Here is a 14,200-nt window from a genome sequence, read left to right as displayed (position 1 = left end):
GAAAATCAGGATTGTGGAAACGATCATTAAATTGTCAGGAGCGATGATAGAAACGAACGAGCAGGATATTGCCGATAACGCTCGGAGTGATGAAATCCGATAAGCAAAGGTTCGAAATCAAATGTTGCGAGATGGGGGGGGGGGAATAATGAGGGCTTGGGGGCACCGAAGCCGCGAGTAGGGGGCCACAGCCCGCGAGCTGCCGGCCCGAATTGCTGTCTGCGCATCGGGTGCAGCAGGCGTACTTCTAGCCGGCAAACAGACGGTTAAACAGACGCCTCTCCTTCCTTCTCTCGGGCTCTTTGGCTTCAAAGTCCGAAAATACACAGAAAGGCGGAAGAGTTCATGCCAGCATCATGCTGGACAGACAGATTACTTGCCCAATGAACACTCTTGTTGGTGAACACCTGAGCCAATAAGAAATGCAGTCTCCATCGAAGCTACAGAAAAACTATAACAGAGGGCGGGGCGATAGCTTTGGTGGGGTCAATAAGCGAGAGCGAGGCGAAGAGAGCCGAGTAAGGAGGCTGTCCTCCGAGTTTAACGAGCAGACATTGTAGCCAATCACACAACAGTGTTCTGGGTGTCGGAGGCCGGTGATTGGTCGGCTGGGATTGGGTTGTCGCAGAGGTGGTGGAGGGGAAGTTAGGCTGTGGCCGGGACGGGCAGGTGAGCTCCCTGCGGAAGGACCCTGGGGCCCTGCTGGGGACAAGTGTTTGGTCTGTCAGGCGGCCGTGGTGTGGCGAATGCGAATCGCGGTGTATGACAGAAAGGAAGAGCCAACGTTGACAGGTAAGCAAGACTGGGCGGGGCCGCGCCCCCTCTCCTGGGTACTTACCGGACCCCGCCCCCTCTTTTGGACACCTACCTGCCTCGCCCCATCCTGCTAAACACACCCCGCCCTTTCCCCACTGGATGCGACGTCCATGGGCTGTCCCGTGTGCAGCATAGCGTCGTGTTCATAGGGTGTCACACGAAACAACTGCAGAGATACCTCTTGTGGGGCATTAGAGTGTCTCACGTGGGGTGTCACCCGCGGGCCACATCGTGGGTGTCACTTGAGGAGTCACTGGGGTGTCGCCCGGGCGGCATCTGTGATGTCACCTGAGAAGTATCCGAGATTCCACTTGTCAGACGTGTGATGCCACTTGACGGGATTTCAGGGTGTCCCTGTATGAGGGTCTGTGGAAGAATATTAGCTAACACAGAGCGGTAACTGCTCATCCAGCTAAATGATAGAATAATCTATGATCTAATTAACACGGACAGGGATTATCTAGCTGTGCCTGCCTATCTGTTCACCGGCCTTAAGCAAAGATGGTGTGCCGCCTGTCTAACAGCGGATAGAAAAAGAAAGGCTATCGTTTCGATACTGCCAATTACTTAAATAGATGGATGAGTACAACAACACAAATGTGGCAATCACACCGGCTATGATGCCCACAATATCCATACATAACCTTGAGTGCCCAACTACAACACGATCTGTAGAAACTGCCACTGGACATGCAGGAGATAGAAAGAAGATAAAGGTAGAATGTGTAAGGGACAGCAGTACTCCATCTCTAGGCACAAATTAACTTTATTAACCAGATGGTCTGGTTCCCCAAACCATTACAAAAAGGAAACTACTGCACAATTCTAAGGCAGGCCAAATCCAAAACATTCTTATGGATCTAGCCTGGTTTAGAGTGGAGCCAAAGTTAAATTGCCATCTCTACGAATATGTCAACTGGTTTCGGCAACTTGCGTGTAGTTTAGATCGCCTTCTTCAGGACAGACTTCAAATGCTTGTACTTGAAATGAATGTTGGGTACAAAAATCAGTAAGCCCCAACATATATGTGGATGGCTATAAGGATATATTGGTGCAACCCTTAACTAAGCACGTGTAACTTCTCGTGTTTCAGTCAGAGCTCCACGTAGGTACCAGACATACAGCAATATTACCTCATTTCTCCTATTGGGTTGATGGTGGTTGAAGACCCGCAACTTAGTGTTTCATTGAATGTAGGCACCAAGCATTGATTTCAATTTTGATTACATTAATTTCAAGTACAAACTTGGCCAGTAGGCAGGGACAGCTAGATAATCTCTCTGTCCTTGTTAATTATATCATATATTATTTTATCATTTATCGGTCTGTGTTAGCTAATATTCTTTCAGAAATCTGTCTCTTTTTAATATGTGAATATTGATTGGAGTTTAGGCAGATTCTGGATTAATTTCTGGTATGACTCTCCTTTGTTTTGTTGGAGGGTCTATGGAATCACTTGGGGTCATTGGCGGTGCCCACATTGTTGTCACCTATTGGACATCTGCGGTGCCACCCGGGGCATGGAATCTTCTGGGGTCATTTTGGGTGAGCCCGGGGAGGGGGTGTTTGGATATAACCATGAAACTTTTGAGCTCTCTCCAAAGGTGTGCACCTGAAATATCAACTGCGTGATGTCTGGTGTAACTAGGGAGTCATTTGTCTCTTCAATGACCGGGGTGATGGGGGGGGGGGGAGGGCGCTATCAACTAAAAATATTTCCAGTTGCACCTAACGGGACTTTCATGTCCTGCGAGTTGTTAGATGGGTAACAGACACACTAGGGCTATTTGTGGCATCACTCGGGAGAGTGGATTGTTTGCACTGATGGTTAAGGCACAGATGTAGTGGCGCTTCATAGGCCATAGAGGGACTCGTTTGTATAGCCCACCAGAAGGAGAAAAGTATTCTATCCTGTTTTATTTCTTGGAATTCTGGAAATTGCTTAAATCTTACAATTCCGACGAGATGACTTTCTCACACATGGCAAAATTTGAGAGCACTTAATTTGGGTTGCACAAGAATGGCGCGGTAATTATAGCATATACCTGCACGTGGAGGGAGTTCTGAGGTTTCATGTATCTTTTGGGATCTCGCCTCAAGGAGCATTTTGAGTGCTATAGGATGTCACACAAAGATATTTCTGAGGTTTTGTTACAGGGCTTATTAGTGTGAGATGGTGCCTAGTGACTGTTGACGTGGGGATCAGGAACTGTTCAGTAAGCTGCCTCTCCTTGGAGAGTCGGAATGTCAATTGGGGTGTCCTATTGGAGGAGTTAGTGGTCATAATATGCGAGGTAATTAAGATTTTGCTGCCTGGGATGATGGGTTGAGTGGGTAAAGCTACTAGGATGTCGTATGAGGCAGAGTGAATTTCGATTTTCAGCCTTGTGGGTGGTGGGTGCTGCTTTAAACGGTCAGGTACTTGCCGGTCCTGAGTACTTGCACCTCTTTTATTTGAAAGACTTTTATTTGAAAGACATAGTAACTACGTTTCTCAGCAGGAAGACGATACTTTTAGTGGAGTTGTATTGGCACTTCTCAGCAGTAAGCAGGTACTCTGGCATAATGAGTACATGTCCTTCTGTGTTTCCATTTTAAGCAATGATGGTGGATGTTGAGGTCAGTAAGGGTTTGACTTGTTGTCTACAAGTGGCATGTGGACTGAAGGATGATCAGCGGTGTTGGTTGGAAGCAGGGCATCCAGTAGAGCTCTTGGCTGAAGTGCAACTAGCAGAGGTACTCCGAGGGCAGGGGAATTTGTTTTTCTTGCTTGAGGGAGGACTACTCCTGTGATGTGTATCGGCAGAAGTTCTTATGGCTTATTCAGTGGAGTTGTTGTCTAGATTGCAACTATTGGGGTGCGGCCTGAAATGGGGTGTTGGGTGGAGTTGGATGTGTAGGGGTGGAAGTGTCTGGGAGCTCTCTGGCTCCTGTTTGTTATCTGGATAGATCAGTTAGCGTGATGCCAACAGCTTCCAATGCTGACTCCCCAGGTCAAATGTTGTTCTACGAATATGCCTATCTGATATTAACGGTTTGTTTAAAGGTGCTTTTAATCTTGTTTTGAGCTCTATGGGAATTTACAACCCTCTATAAAATCAGAGGGTGTACAAGGCACAGTGCTGATTAGGTTTGCGCATGATATGCAAACACTACATTTCTGTCTGTTCCATTCTGCTTTAAATGAATACTCCATAGATGTGTCCTTTTAGTCTTCTTTACTCACATCACGAAACATACATACCGAGTTAATCACATTCCTCTAAGGCGCAACTTGGACTGGGTGGGGGGGGTCAAAAGTAGCTCCTGGTAACTGATGGTTTCAAGCTACTCAGCATCTCTTAAGCTAGAAGCAGATGATTAATAGCTCAGAGCAATTTCGAACCCCGCATATGGGTTTGTTGTACATGGTCTATATAACCAAGCAGCGTTTGGTTGTATGTTTGTCTTTTGGGTCTGATATAGTTGGGTTATGCTGGCAGTGGTGTTGACAAGATGGTTTCTTGGTTGATGGTGACATGGGCCAGAAAGTACAGTAGGCAGTGGGGTTGTGGGTGCAAAGGGTTACTTTGAAGTGGGGTTGCAGACGAGGTGGACTCTTGGCAGCGGGGTTTGCAGATAACAAGGAACCTTGGAGGGTGGTTGGGTGGGTGCTAGTACGCAGAGAAGAGGGACTTTAATATTAAAGAGCGACAATATCAGCTTGGTTTACGTTCTTTTAACTAACCATACTGAGCTAATACAAAGACTGATGCAGAGACCCTGCCAACTTTCAGGCATAATGTTACACGTTTGTGTGTTTTCTTCTTGCTTGTTTTTTTTCTTTTCTTCCTTCGAGCAGGTAGTGTACCCTCAGAAACAAGGATTGACAAAGCTAACAGTGTTGACTTTTGTGTAGTATGGGATAGGCATTTGCCCTATTACTTGGCCACAAGATGGCAACAACTGCAAAATAGTGTGATTGTATATGTGTTGCAAACCCTGTGGCAAATGAACTGAACAGGATTGAATTATGAGCAATGTTTTATTGAGGGGTTCTTATTCAATTGATTGTAACGTATTGTGTCAATGTTTGTGTTTAATGGATCATGTATCCGAATAAATGTATTGACTGGCTGACTGATGGCAACAACTGCAAAATTGTGTGATTACCATAAGTGTCCGGCAATTGTCTACATTAAAGCTAAAACTATTAATTATTTTTTAACAGCACTTCTGTGCAAGGAACATATTATAAATCAAATGGCTGAAGGCACACTTGGTTAAGAGTAGTGAATTTACATCTGTCATTAACTGTCAGCAGACTGCTTGAAAATAACACTATTGGGTCAAAGTTTGATGTTGCTTCTTGATAGAGCCAGCTCGGAGATGCCAGGAGGGATGGGGAGTGATGTGGGAATGGCTATATGGATTAGCATGGGTATGCCCATTCAATGGGTGGGTAAATGGCCAAACACCCACAAGCTGTGTCGCCCCCTTGCTCACATGCCATTTTCCTTCTAGCTGTACTCTTAATGCAATAGTTAGTTGCATAGGTGGCGCCAAGTGCTACCTAACAGCTAAAACTTAAAAGGAAAACCACGTCAATTTCAGTAGGCTGGACACTACAGTCGGACACGTTGTCTATGTGACTGTTATTCAATGTCCGTTTTTATGACAAGTGGAGGACACCCCTTCTTTCCCCAGTTACGGTGTACGTTTTTACAGAGCTGATATTTTGATAAGGTCTATAAATCCCTGATTTTATGTATATTATGGTGACCCGTTAAACCACTGGAAGGGGGCCTTCCTCTGCACCCTCCAAGTTTTTCAGTGGACTATTGGTATTTTCTTAGGAAGTATTGCTCACTTGTTTTGTGCCCACGCTCTCCGCATATCCCCTTTGGGGGCGGCAGCAGTATTTGCCGAGCATCCGTCTTCATTTTATTATGTCTTGTTGTTACAATACATACATTTCCTCTGTTCCTATGCCGGTGGACGTGGTGGACAGTGTTATCTTGACACTACGCGAACTCTGTTAGCTGTTGCTTCACAGTAGGCAGTCGTTGTTTGGTTGGTTATGCATGACGCAAAAGACAGTACGTACTCCCCCCACCCCCTACCCCCCCCTCGCATACCTGTCCGCACAAAAGCTAGCTGTTATAAGCAATCTATCCCGGTTGAACATTTCTGTTAATTCTTGTTGCTACACTCCGAAGTGTCCTAAAAATTGTCAGGGTGATAAGTCACATATGTTTGAGGTCCTAAACGCAGAGCTCTGCAACCTTTGTGTCGCCTGATGTTTTGGACTACAACTCCCATATCCCGTCATTATAGACTAAGCGGCGCAGGGCTGATGGGAGATGTATTCCATACCATCTGGAGAGACATTTGCAGACCTCTCTCTTAAGGTGTGTTTACGTGCGTTGCAGTGGACGAAAGATATTAAGGGGGGCGAGGGGCATGTAATTCGCTATGTATGTGAACCATATTGACTTCAAAGACACGTACACTTTTTAAAAAAAACTTTTTTTAACCTTTGGTTCAGATTGATCGTGTGTTAGAAAAAATGGCTTGGTTCGTTTGTGCCCAGATGGCGTGCCATTCTTGTGAAGCGTCACTTTGAACACTGGTGTGCAAGTGCGTTGAGTCGCGCCCCTGTACACCGTGGGACCTAGTCCTTCGTTTTCTGGCTTAGAAGGGGGTGTGGCGGGGGGTTGTCTTCTGCTGTATGTCTTGAGGAACAAGTCCGGTATGATGGATGCCTATTTCCATGTAGTGTTTACCAACATTTTACTTGATAAGGGCTTGCAAAGATAACGTGTTGTATGGATAATTTCATGCAATGTTGTCTCGTTTCGTTACATGAAAGACATTAATTCTTTTGAATTAGTTATTGGCATCGCACTTTATTGTACTACTTTATTTACAAATGTCAAGTTTAGCACATTTTTTTGTTTTGTTTACTTTTTGTGTTCAACTTAGTCCTTGGTTTCTTTTATGGTAATTTATGCCTTTTGGCATTGGAAAGTTGTGCAGCTTAAGTTTGTTGCAGACTCAATTGTGTCTGGTGCAGTTGATGTTTGACTAACAAGGCTCGTGTACACAACTGGTTATGCATCTCAAATCCAATTTATCAGCTGCTCTCAGAAGTTAATGCGATTAAAACCCGCCTGACTGCTCAGCCTGCCCTAATGATTTTAGTGTAATCAGTTACATAAACTAGAAGCATTCTTTAGGCAAATCAGTGCGATTGTTTGTGTATTTTCTTTCTCGTCGTAACTTCTTTGGAATTACTTCCCATTTTGTGTGTTTGTTTATTTTATTTTTATTTCTTGAATCTGTTGGTGTGTGCAATTCCGTGATAAAAACGTTTTCAACTGCTCCATGCAGTACTGAGGCGCGAGAGACCTGTAAATGGAATGGAGTCATATTACCAAAAACCGAGGGATGTAGGGCAGCAGCTCTTACCAAACTCCAGTCCTCTTATCAACTAATCTCGTCCTGGGTTTTCTCCTGGCTGTACTTCCTTTGTAATCCTAACCTTTCAAATGATTGTCACGAGCAGCAGTGAATAAGCCAAGTACCATGGGGATGAGTTTAAAAGAAACCATGTCTTGAGCATCCTGTGTAGGTTGGGGTTATTACGCTTTATCCACGTATTGACCTGCAACTTCGAAAGTCGCTGGTTGGGTTTCTTTGGGACAAATGACCATCCTCAATGTCCCATTGGCGTATAACACTTTTTTTTTCTCGTTTGGCATAGGTCGGATGTTTCTTTTTCTGTGGTTAATGCAGTGCTCTTAATTGCTTGGAGAGGGTAGAATACCACGTTTAAGTCCCGTGAACTGGTTGAATTTGGGGAAGGGCCTTTTTTTACAAAAGTTTTAACCAAGTCCATAAATTCCATCTGTTCTTTCCACCTTTAAGCTTATTTATTCACATTTTCCTTTCATTGTTCATCATGTTGATCTAACATCAGGGAACGGAAGAAAAGAGCTACCCCCATTGCCCATCTTGTGTTCGACCCACTTGCCAATGTATTCCACCATGTCTCTGCATCGTAAGAGGCTCTGCTTGCCAACATTGTTGACAGGTGTTGCTCTCTTTGTAAGTTGGTGTCTGGGCAGGCCAATAGCAGATGGCGAGAAGTTTAAATGATGGCATTCCCTGCACAAAACCGGCAGTTATTTGTGACTGCTTGGTTCCTTCTTGCTTTTACTTCGTTTGTCAGAATTTGATTTAGTCTGAACCTCAGGAATAATCTGATGAGTTTTTTTATCTGGAAATTTGGCCAAAACATTTCTTACTGGGTTCACTTTTGGAGGAATGGTTGGAATATCTCTTATAGTCTTGTTCTGTTCTGCCAGGTCTAAGGAGGCAATCCAGTCCATGTCCAGCAATTTCTTAGTGGCTTTATTTGGGTTTGTAGACAATTCTTCAGTTGAGATATTCATATCTATCAACATCTGCTTGTTTTTTGTTGCCCATTTAGTCATAACAACGTTCTTTCCACTCTCCATTTCTGCATTGATAATTTGCATCATCTTTGTTTTTGGTTCGGTGAGCGTTTTCCTAAAGAGCATCAGCCTATTTCTCGCCGCCATTGCCGTTTATGATGATGATAAGCACAGTTCTCTCCTGATCAACGTTATAGATGTAGTTTTTGATAGGCCAAGAATCTTCCTCCAAAAATAGCTCTCTATTTTAACCCAAATATGTTCTGGTAGTTGAGGCATGGCATGAGATCCATATAGTATGCTTGTTGTTACTTTCGTTTTTATAAATATCAATCACTGGGATTAGAGAGAATCGGCCATATTTGTTATCAATAGCTTTTGCTTGCGATGTTAACATTTGTACTTTTGCAAAAAGGACTTCCTGCATTGGTGGTTCCCGAGCTGTGGTGCTTAGCGTCACACCAAGTTATTTAAACACCTCAACTTTTTCTAAAGCTGTGCCTTTCTCAGTCCATCTGTGCTTTTGTTCCTTGTTTTTAGTTTTCTCCTAAGGCCAAGATTTTGGTTTTTGTTTTGTTTATTTCCTAGGTTGTTTATCTGCCTTTGAAGGCCCATCGGTGTCATGTCGAGCAAAATGATATCATCAGCATAGATGATTCTGGAGACCTTTACACCGCCTACTGTTAGAGGAAAGATTCTCAGCTCTTTCTCGGTGTCTGCAAAGTCTGCAATATAAGCGTTATATAAAGCAGGGGCCAACAGGCAGCCCTGCTTCACGCCCCTTGCCATTTTTATCTCATCCGATAGATCCCCTGCTTTGTTCAGTCTTACTCGCATTGTGGTGTTCTGATACAACGCATGTATTGGACCTGTGATTGCTTCTGGGCAGTTGTTGTTTTCAAGTTTTTTCCATAGCCTTTCTCTGCATACTCGGTCAAACGCTTGCACCAGATCTTTTAGTGCTAAATAAACTCTCTGACCTTTCTGGAGTGTTTTTGCTTTTATCACACTCACCAGCAAAATGTTTGTTGTAGTCTCCGTGTTTTTTGTGAAGCCTGATTGAAATGGGTCGGCCATGTCGGCAGCTTTTAGGCAAGTCTGAAAAGCGTCAAGAGCCAGAGACCCAAACACCTTGCTAATTACATCCAATAGTGCAATCGGCCGATATTGGGCTGGATCGTCCCTTGCACCTCTTTTGAAGAAGGAAATTACCGTAGCTTCTCTCCTTCTCTCCGAGAGGCTGGAATTCTCTTGTGTTACATCTTTTAAAGATTTCACTCATTAGATTTGCCCAAGGTTCCGGATTTTTCTACAGTTCTAAATGAGATAACCCGTCCGGGCCAGGTGCTCTCGAGTTCAACAATTTCTTGATTTTTAATAGAATTGTTTCGATATCCTCAGAGATCCCCCCCCCCCACTTTGCCTTGCTACGTGTCGGAGTTTCATCTGTTCTGGACGCTGGAGTTTTGTATAGGCTGGTGAAATGTGCAACCCATTTTGCTTCCGCAACAGTATTCATCAGAACATCGTCCGTTGAGCCATTGGTGTTTCTGATAAGCGACCAGAATACTTTTGCATTTTTTTCCATGTATGGCCATGAGCATTTCCTCAGCATCTTTTTGATAGGGAGTGTATTTCCGTTGTATCAACCAGTGTCTATACTGTATCTTGGCCTGCTTCAGCCTTGCTTGATTTTCCATCAATTCTGATTAGCCGCCGCAGAATTTTTCTTTTCTCTAACAGCTGTATATCATAACTGTTCGATGATGCTTCCTTCTTTCAGGATGGCTTCCTCTTTTTATTGTATAGATTTGAAGGAGGGCAGTGTAGTCAATGACTTTGCTTACTTCGTTATTACTTTTGGTTGTGCTTGCCGAATTTTCTAGATACTTGCTTGATATAGATTGAATTGCTCTCTCGGAAAGCTTCACTCTATTTCCTTGATTTGCCGGTTCTATTTCGTGTTGCATTTTTACTTTCCTGTCTCTTAAGGCTCTCCAGCATGTTTTTAAGATGTTATGATCGCTGTTGGAATTTCTGATAACTGTGAAATTTTCTGTCAGCCCCATGATTTCTTTAGACCCATAGGTATTGTCAATTGTGCTGGTTTGCATGTTACGTTCCCAAGTAGGCATATTGATGTTTGATCTGTGACGGGTCCAATGAAGATTATGAAGATCTTTTCCAGCCATCCATTGTTCCAGCAGTTTACCTCTTTCAAGGATTGGGGCTGTTCTTGCAAGGTGCTTTTTTTGATCTAAAATCCCCAGTAACAATAATATGATCCTGATGAAAATTTGCAGAGGCTTCGTCTAGTGTATCAGTTAGTGAGGTTAGATATTCTTTGTCTTTAATGGCCTCTGGGTTCCAATATGTGTTTATTAGGACAATATTTTCCTTGACCATAGGTCCTTCCATATTCCTTCTTCTATTCCATGACCGTACTGCAGCTTGAATAAATGGCGAGAGTGATATCTGAGCACTAATTTCAAGGCCTGATCCTGAGCGAATTGCAGTTATAAGACCTGCTGTTGGACGGCCCGTCAAGCCTTTTTTTGCTGGAGTGAAAATTAAGGCATAGCCATCCATAAGGGGCTTTGTCATGAGCCACGTTTCTTGTAGACAGATAATATCGTTTGAGCCCAAATCTGCATCATTCGAGGTTGTCAGATGGCTAAATCCTCTTGTATTCCAAGATGTCATTTGGAAGGCTGTGGAATTTCTCTGTTTGGCTGGGCTTACTGCGCCCTCCTCCAAGGTCTCCCTGACATTTGCTGATGGCTAATTGCCAGATTTGGTTCTCATTGTGGGCGTGGTCCATGTCCATTTTTTTTGGATCAATCTTTTTTGAGAGGGGTCTATTTTCCCTTTCTCCTTCTACCTCACTTTCCTTCTGTTTCCTTGTTTGTAGGCCTCCTTTTTCTTGTCTTAAAGGCACCAGTGAGGATTGCCTTCGTTCTTTTCTTTCTTCACTCCTTAAACTCTCCCATGGTTTTTCCAAGCGATCTCCGCTGTGCCTTAAGTTATTTCTATTTTGTTTTCCTGTAGGCTCTTGTTTTTCTTCCATCAGCTCATATCCCAAGATGTGTAACCTCTGTTCTTCCTCTTTTAATTGATTTTGTATTATTTTTGTTTTAATGTGAAGATAGGAGCAGTCTATTCTACCTGTCTGACACGGTTCGACTATCCAAATATCCTCGTTTTTCAGTTGCTGAAGATTTGGTACTTGTTGGAATAAGCCTAGAATAGTCTTTCTGTTTAGGGTCAACTTGTCATCCGTTTTTTTTTTTTAGTTCGCTGCATCTTAAAGATGCAGTTACTCTGTATTTTCCTCGTCGTTTCGGCTTTTGGTTTATGACCCCTTTCATGCCAATCTCTTAGTTTTTTAGGTGAATTGCTTCTCGCTTTGGAAGTCGGCCATTTGCTTCTTGCGCTCTTATCACGAGTGGAGTCGTGTGGGGATCTGCTTAATGATTTTTCTTGCCTCCCTTATCTGTCTTTTTTTAGCCGGCAGAAATTGTCTATCCCTGGTTGTGTCTTTACCTCTGGCTGTTTTTATGAATTTCTTTTGGCCGTCTTGGTAATGGTGCCGCCACCTTTCGCGGACTCCTTCTAAACTCTTGAACACTTTTTGCTTTGTTTGGCTGCTCCACTTGTTTTTCTGAGGGGGCTGGTTCAATTATGAACACTTTCTTTTTTGGTTCTTCATATGCATGAGTTTTTCCATTAGGGTTTGCTTTCCATTTCTGTTGCGAGGTTTGATTTTGTTGGAATTCAACCCCTGAGACTGCATACGTACTTCACCAAGTCCGTTATGGATGAGAATGTATCCACCAGGACTGCTGACTGATTTTTATCATCATCTTTGCATTCCAGCTCATTTTGGTTCGGACCCCCTGATTTATCATTGTCTTTTTTAGTTGTCGGCTCTTTTTTCCTGTGTCCTTGGGCTCGTGATGTTTGTTGCAATTGTGCCCGATTCTTTGGCCATTTAGTTCGACTGAAGATACTGTAGGAAAATGGATTCTGCGTGATTGGTACTTTTATTTTTTGTCTGATCTTCTGAAGTTTCTTTTATTTTGAAGACCAAGTCTTCTCCCCTCGAGATACATCCATTTCCTTTCCCTGATTTTGTAATAGTTTTGTTTTTCGTCCCCACCTTAGGGGGGCATTTTTGCTGGTTTTTTGGTCCGGCTGTGCTCGCTATTAGAGAAGCTGGGTTATTCTCATTTCTTCCCGAGCTTTCAGGTATCACGCTCATATTAGGTGGTGGATCTTGTAGGCTCGTCAGATTTGTTTGCGTTGCAACTTCGTTATAGTCCCTAGTTTCCTTTCCTGGCACATTCCGAGGAATATTCTGTGGCACTTTATCATTGTCAAGTTGTATTTGATTTTGGTTTAGTAATTCCGTAGTGCCCCATCCTTTTGCCATGATGTATCCCTCAAGGAAGTGCATCTTGGTATGCATTAAAGCGATCATCGTTGTTTGGTCTTTTAATGTATCGTTGATGCTTTTATACAATTTACTGAATGGCGCCAATGCGATTGTAACTGTGGCCATTATGTTTAGGAGATCTGGGTTTTTTCCTCGGGTATCTTTTAGTTGAGAGGACTTACTTTGTCCACGTTGTTTCCTTTGAGGAGAGTAGGGATCTTCTTGTCTATGTAAGGCTTGTTGCATATTTCTCCATGATTGTTTTTGACTTAGCAGTGCGGTTTGAGGCGTGCCTAGTATTTCCTCTTTGTATCCTAACCCTTTTGCCCTTAACTCCACTTGGGGTCCTCTTTCCCCAGTTATTATTGCCGTGCCTCTGGCGCCAACATGTCCATTTGTTCCCACAGTATCCAGCGATTCTTGCGCTGCCGTTTAGTTTCGAGGCATTTCTGATTGATCTTTTTGTGGCACATAGCCATCTGCCGCTGTTCCTTGTTGTTCATTCAAATGTGTTAATAGTTCAGTACGATTTGTAGAATTTGGATGGATAGAGTGCTTTGGATTTTGTCCAAAGTGCCATCTTATCGGTGTCGATGTAGGGTGTAGTTGGTAATCCTTTTGTGGTTCTGCTGCTGATTATATGGCCGAGATGTCCTGAGGGCTCTGATTAATTTCGTCTGGCAGGACTCGCTGATATAGTGTGTTAACACTCTCCAGCATATCACTATCCGAAATGTCATTGGGCATTTTGTTTGACTCCGAGGTTTTCTTCTTAAAGAATTTCTCCAGCAAGTCGTAATTTGATGGTTTTGATATAACATAAGATTTTTCCTTGTGCCGCTTTGCTTTCTAGAGTTCCTATTATTTGGCAATAATGTCCGGCCCATCTCCAACTTCTTTGTTCTGTCAATGTATTTTCCAGATCTTTCCTTGCCTTGGTATGGGAGTGGGTTTCATTCCACTTGTGGCGAGGTCCATTCATCTTCGCTTTCCATTTGCTTTTTCAGTTACTTGAAACTGGATTTCTTTCTCCATTCTCTCTTTATTCACCGGTGGGCTCGTTATATTTGATGATGGTATGGTCCTTGCCTCTGGGTTGTTGTTGCTTTTCACTTGGAGGTGCTTTTTATATGTTAGTGATAGGTCTGTTACTTCCTGCTCCTCAATGCTTTGAAGCGAGTTGCCTGTATCATGCAAGTCATTTGAGGGCAGCCTGCCAGATTTATCTGTCGAGGGAGTTCTCAGATCTTCCACTTCATTATGTGGGTGTACATCAATCTGCACATTTTCAATTTGGAAGGGGCTTTTCAGAGCTTTATGGCAATCCCGGGGGGGAGCTACTTCTAGAATCTCTTTATCAGTCTACAGGTATGCGGGTGTCTAGCATGGGAGGGTCTCTGCCCGCTGAGACAGTACCACTGGATTTGACCTCCCCTAGGAAGGGAGTGCCCCCAGCCTTCTCCTGGGCCTGGGCCTGAATTGGCCCCATATTTGAGTCCCTGTCTTCCCC

The 14,200-nt window shown here is 43.6% G+C and overlaps 1 protein-coding gene across 3 annotated transcripts in view; it reads left to right on the top strand.

Annotated features, from left to right (window-relative positions):
- Positions 1-612: 612 nt before the first annotated feature.
- NUMB (NUMB endocytic adaptor protein) overlaps positions 613-14,200 on the top strand; it is an 824,148-nt gene continuing 810,560 nt past the window's right edge. The window contains exon 1 of one of the 3 annotated variants that reach the window (XM_069638646.1): positions 613-792. The gene's annotated coding sequence lies outside the window, so the exon portion shown is untranslated. The remainder of the gene's footprint in view (positions 793-14,200) is intronic. The other 2 variants (XM_069638648.1, XM_069638651.1) reach the window with 2 other exon arrangements.

This window comes from Ambystoma mexicanum, chromosome 14, assembly GCF_040938575.1.
Source record: "Ambystoma mexicanum isolate Mex_15411 chromosome 14, UKY_AmexF1_1, whole genome shotgun sequence".
NCBI lineage: Eukaryota > Metazoa > Chordata > Amphibia > Caudata > Ambystomatidae > Ambystoma > Ambystoma mexicanum.
This window is presented reverse-complemented; position numbering and strand designations above follow the sequence as displayed.